Genomic DNA, 6,002 nt, shown 5'->3' with positions numbered 1-6,002 from the left:
AGCATTTATGGGCGGGAGGGCAAGCGCAGGCTGAAATGGGTGATGTCATACATAGCTGAGCAATTCAAAAACCCTGCAGTAGGTGGGTGCAAGCTGACACCTGGTTTTAGGCAGAAAGATGTGTGTAATACGAATTTGGTGGGTGCATTTAATTGTCCTATTTCACAAATGTTCAAGTGTGCTATACAGTACAGTACGTATGTGTGAAATGGAAAATTGCTTTTTTCCATATCCCCACTGAGACACCCTCAGAGGTTGGTCATGGCCAGCCATTATCAACAGCAACCTTGCAGGAATTAGGGTTAAGTGCCTTGGTCAAGGGCACATCAACAATTTTTTTACCTTGTCGGTTCAGGGATTCATACTAGTGACCTTTCGGATACTGGCCCCAACGCTCTAACAGCTAGGCTACCTGCTGCCCTACCTGCCGTGTGTATGTATTTGTATTTGTATTTGCATTTATTATGGATCCCCATTAGCTGCTGCCAAGGCAGCAGTTACTCTTCCTGGGGTCCAGCAAAATGAAGGCAGTTATACATTTTTAAAACCATTACAATTCATTCACAACAGATTTCACAACACATTAAGTGTGTGCCCTCAGGCCACTACTCTACTACTACATACAGCACTAGTCAAATGTTTAGACACACCTACTCATTCCAGGGTTTTTCTTTATTTTACTATTTTCTACATTGTAGAATAATAGTGAAGACATCAAAACGATGAAATAACACATATGGATTCATGTAGTTAACCAGAAAACAAATCAACATTCATTTTATATTTGAGATTCTTCAATGTAGCCACCCTTTGCCTTGATGAGAGCTTTGCACACCTTTGCCTTGATGAGAGCTTTGCACACCTTTGAAGGGTGGCTACATTGAAGAATCTCAAATATAAAATGAATGTTACCATGTCACAATACAACTGATTGGCTCAAACACATTAAGAAGGCAAGAAATTCCACTATTTAACTTTTAACAAGGCACACCTGTTAATTGAAATGCATTCCWSMRYACRASCRRKWMYYGSTYGTRYKSWGGAATGCATTTCAATTAACAGGTGTGCCTTGTTAAAAGTTAAATAGTGGAATTTCTTGCCTTCTTAATGTGTTTGAGCCAATCAGTTGTATTGTGACAAGGTATTGGTGGTATACAAAAGATAGCTCTATTTGGCAAAACACAAAGTTCATATTATGGCAAGAACAGCTCAAATAATCAAAGATCAACGACAGGATGATTTTAAGACATGAAGTTACCTCTTCTGCAGAGGATAAGTTCATTCAAGTTAACTGCACTTGAATGAACTTATCCTCTGCAGAAGAGGTAATGTCATGTCTTAAAATCATCCTGTCGTTGATCTTAGATTATTTGAGCTGTTCTTGTGTGTGTGTGTGTGTGTGTGTGTGTGTGTGGGTGGTGTGTGTGTGTGTGTGTGTGTGTTTGTGTGTGTGTGTGCGTTGCGTGTTGTGCTTGCGTGCGTGTGTACTTTTTACTATACTTGTGAGTACCAGAAGTCCTCACAAAAATAATAAACCAACTAAAATTCAGAGAAGTGAGGACATTGTGTCAGTACTCACTTGTTAAAATGATATTTTAGACTTAGGGGTTAGGTTTAGGGTTAGGGTTAGAATTAAGGTTAGGTTTCAGGTTAGGGGTTAAGGTTAGGTTAAGGATTAGTGTTAGGTTTAGGGGTTAAGAAGAATATGATTTTGAATGGAAATAAATTGCTGGTCCTCAAAAGGTCCTCAGAAGTATGGTAAGACAGCTGCGTGTGTGTGCTAGCTCACACTAAAAGCTTTTGGATTTCTGATACTATCACTCAATTTGCTTTCGCTTTCACTTACAACCGCACGCACGTCTGCACGGGCATAAACACACACGCACGCACGCACGCACGCATACACACACACACACCAGATGAGGCTGGTGGGAGGAGCTATAGGAGGACGGGGTCATTGTAATTGCTTAAACGGAACGGAGTCAAACGTGGATGTACATATGTTTCATGTGTTCCATTCCATTCCATTCATTCCAGTCCAGACATTACAATGAGCCTCTAGTGACACACACAGTAATAACACGGCAATATACAGGGAGTACCAGTAGCGAMTCGATGTGCAGGGCTACAAAATAAGTGAGGTAGCTATGGGGGTAAAAACTGTTCAGGGTCCTATTGGTTCCAGACTTGGTGGACTGGTACACTCTTAGAAAAAAAGATGTTAAGTAGAGCCATACAGGGTTCTTCAGTTTGTCCTTATAGCAGAACCCCTTTTTGGTGCTGGGTAGAACCCTTTGCAGAGGGTTCTATCTAAAACCCTCTATGTAGGGTTCTTCAAATAACCCCCTGTATATGGTTCTGCCTAAAACCCTCCATGAAGGGTTCTACCAAGAACCATTTCATCATCCATAGGTCCTTCCTAGAACCGTCTATGAAGAGCTCTACCGAGAACCCTTTTATCTTTGGAGGGTTCGTCCTTGAACCCTCTATGCACGGTTCCACCAGCCTTATTACCATTTAAAATGTAATGATTTATGACAATACACGACATATACCAAGGCCTTTCTTTCAGGGTCTTGTTATACCGTAACACAGGGGTGTTAGGAATCTCCTGGTTTACAGGCCACATCAGGTCTGCAAGTAACATTATGCTGGCCTGCAAAGTAACGTGMAATTCATTTTGGAATTCAGACTGAGCTAGAATATCCAACAAGTGGAATTGTTAATCACCCGCYACCTGCATTCAGAATGACTGCCAGGGTAGGGAAGATTGAATACTGAGACTAGCTCAATCATCTAAACTGGAATAACCATCTCAGTAATGGGTGCAGTAAATCCAATTACTTGGATTAATTCAGAAAACGGTATGTTATTTATCTTTGTGTAGCATAAAATTAATCAACCAATCAATGCAAAAACAACAGATATAACAGTAAATCAACATTTCAGAACATCTCCCTGCAATCTCCCTGCAATATATGGTTCTTTATAGAACCATTCTTGCCTTTCAAAGAATCCTTCTTGCCATCCAAAGAATCATTAAAGAACCCTTTCTTGCTACATTTTTTTATTCTGATCAAAACTGTTCTTGGTAGAACCCTATCTCCAGCAAAGAACTCCTTTGTAACCCTTTGTAACCCTCGAAGAGTGTATCGCTTTCCTTGCAGTAGCAGAGAGAACAGTCTATGGCTTGGGCGGCTGGAGTCTTTGACAATTGTCGGGGTCTCCCTCTGACACTGTCTGGTATAGAGGTCCTTGATGGCAGGGAGCTCAGCCCCAGCGATGTAAGTTTTCCCTGTAAGACACCAGTGAACATGCACAATGCATTGCGTAATGACTGTCTGCTGCTTTTTACTGCAAGGTCCACACCTTAAAAGGATATTGGTTGACTTGAGAAAGATTCCACCCGTCTGCCAGGGTGTTTGTTGTGACTGTGTGGTGATAGAAAATAAAATCTTGTCACGATATTCGTCTTCGTCGGATGAGGAGGAAGCATTGGACCAAGACGCAGCGTGGTAAGAGTAATAAATAAACTGAACACTGAAACAACAAAAACAACAAAGAGAGTGAACGAAACGAAACAGTCCTGTAAGGTGCAGCAACACAAAACAGAAAACAACTACCCACAAAACCCATGTGGGCAAGAGCTACCTAAGTATGGTTCTCAATCAGAGACAATGATAGACAGCTGCCTCTGATTGAGAACCACACCCGGCCAAACACACAGAAAAAGAAAACATATAACACACAACATAGAATGCCCACCCCAACTCACGCCCTGACCAAACCAAAAATAGAGACATAAAAATGATCTCTAAGGTCAGGGCGTGACAAATCTTACAATACTGTAACACATACACTGAAGAAAAACACAAACGCAACATGTAAAGTATTGGTTGCATGTTTCATGAGCTGAAATAAAAGATCCCAGAAATGTTCCATATGCACAAAATGTTTATTTCTCTAAAAATGTGTTAACATCCCTTTTAGTGAGCATTTCTCCTTTGCAAATATAATCCATCCACCTGACAGGTGTGGCATATCAAGAAGCTGATTAAACAGCATGATCATTACACAGGTGCACCTTGTGCTGGGGACATTAAAAGGCCACTCTAAACACAACACAATGCCACAGATGTCTCAAGTTGAGGGAGTATGCAATTTGCATGTTGACTGCAGGAATGTCCAACAGAGCTGATGCCAGAGAATTTAATGTTCTCTACCAATGCCATTTTAGAGAATTTGGCAGTACATCCAACCGGCCTCATAACCACAGCATGTATAACCACGCCAGCCCACGACCTCCACATCTGGCTTCTTCACCTACGGGATTGTCTGAGACCAGCCACCCGGACAGCTGATAAAACTGGGTTTGCACAACTGAAGAATTTCTGAAGAAAATGTCAGAAACCYTCTCAGAGAAACTCATCTGTGTGCTCATTGTCCTCACCAGGGTCTTGACCTGACTGCAGTTCAGCGTTGTAACCAACTTCAGTAGGCAAAGGCTGACCTTCGATGGCCACTGGCACGCTGGAGAAGTGTGAATCCCGGTTTCAACTGTACCGGGCAGATGGCAGACAGCGTGTGCAGTTTGCTGATGTGAACAGAGTGTCCCATGGTGGAGGTTATGGTATGGGCAGGCATAAGCTACGGACCACGAACACAATTGCATTTTATCGATGGCAATATGCACAGAGATACCATGACGAGATCCTGAGGCCCATTGTCGTAGCATTCATCCGTCATTCACACCTCATGTTTCAGCATGATAATGCACTGCCCAATGTCACAAGGATCTGTACACACAGAAATTCCTAGGAGCTGGCCTGCATACTCACTAGACATGTCACGCATTGAGCATGTTTGCACAGCCATTGAAGAGGCGTGGAACTAAATTCCCAGGCTACAATCAACAGCCTGATCAACACTATGCAAAGGAGATGCATGAGGCAAATGGCGGTCACATCAGATGCTGACTGGTTTTCTGATCCACGCCCCCTACCAACAGATGCACGTCTGTATTCCGAGTCATGTGAAATCCATAAATGATGGCCTAACAAATTTATTTCAATTGACTGATTTCCTTCTATGAACTGTAACTCAGTAAAATCTTTGAAATGGTTGCATGTTGCGTTTATATTTTTGTTCAGTGGTATATGAGTGCATTCCAAGAAGATACATTTGACAAGAAATTGAATACCTGGATCGTTCTTAATTATTTGTCAATGTCAGTCAAATGTTTTGTGCTGTAATTCAGTAGATATTGGATAAATTACAACAATTCTCAAAGTTTGGAGTATCTTTGATGACCGTTGCACATGTATCCTGATGAAAGCCATGGGAGCCAATACAGAGCATATGTCTGATACTTTCCCAGGAGCCATTTCAACACCTTTCTCCACCTATACCCATTCCCATCACACAGGAAGCATCAATCTGTTAAACAAACACTAAGACAGGAAGCCACCGTGAGTCAGTATCAGATCAGAAAACAGACGTGTTATGACAGAGGAACTTCCTRGAACCCAGAGGGTTGTAAACATTCTACATTATTTTGATTTCAGCTATTGTGCTATGATTATGTGGGTTGGATAGGGAGGGTGATATGATGGTATAATATTTGATTGAGAAGACAAGACAGGTGCTGTCCATTTATGCAGGCATAGAGTAACACATATTTTACACAACTATACACTTTTTTATACACGTATGTTCCGTCCGGAAGATGCATAATCAAGGCAGGCCAAAAAACAGCATGGTGACAAACAGTGGTGGCTTGGCTAGAAGAGGTCTCTCAGGGCACAAGCTGTGGCCAAAGACAGACTCCAGTGTCTGAAGATTGTTGCGACCTTATGTTGCACCCGGGATGAAGACAACTAAGTAAGCAATACACTTTTTTTGACAATTGTCAAAATGTGATTGTCACGTCCTGACCATGGTTCTTATGTGTGTTGCTTGTTTTAGTGTTGGTCAGGACGTGAGCTGGGTGGGCATTCTATGTT

This window comes from Salvelinus sp. IW2-2015, linkage group LG7 (genome assembly GCF_002910315.2).
Source record: "Salvelinus sp. IW2-2015 linkage group LG7, ASM291031v2, whole genome shotgun sequence".
Classification (NCBI taxonomy): Eukaryota; Metazoa; Chordata; class Actinopteri; order Salmoniformes; family Salmonidae; genus Salvelinus; species Salvelinus sp. IW2-2015.
The sequence above is the reverse complement of the archived record's forward strand: the minus strand, read 5'-3'. Positions refer to the sequence as shown.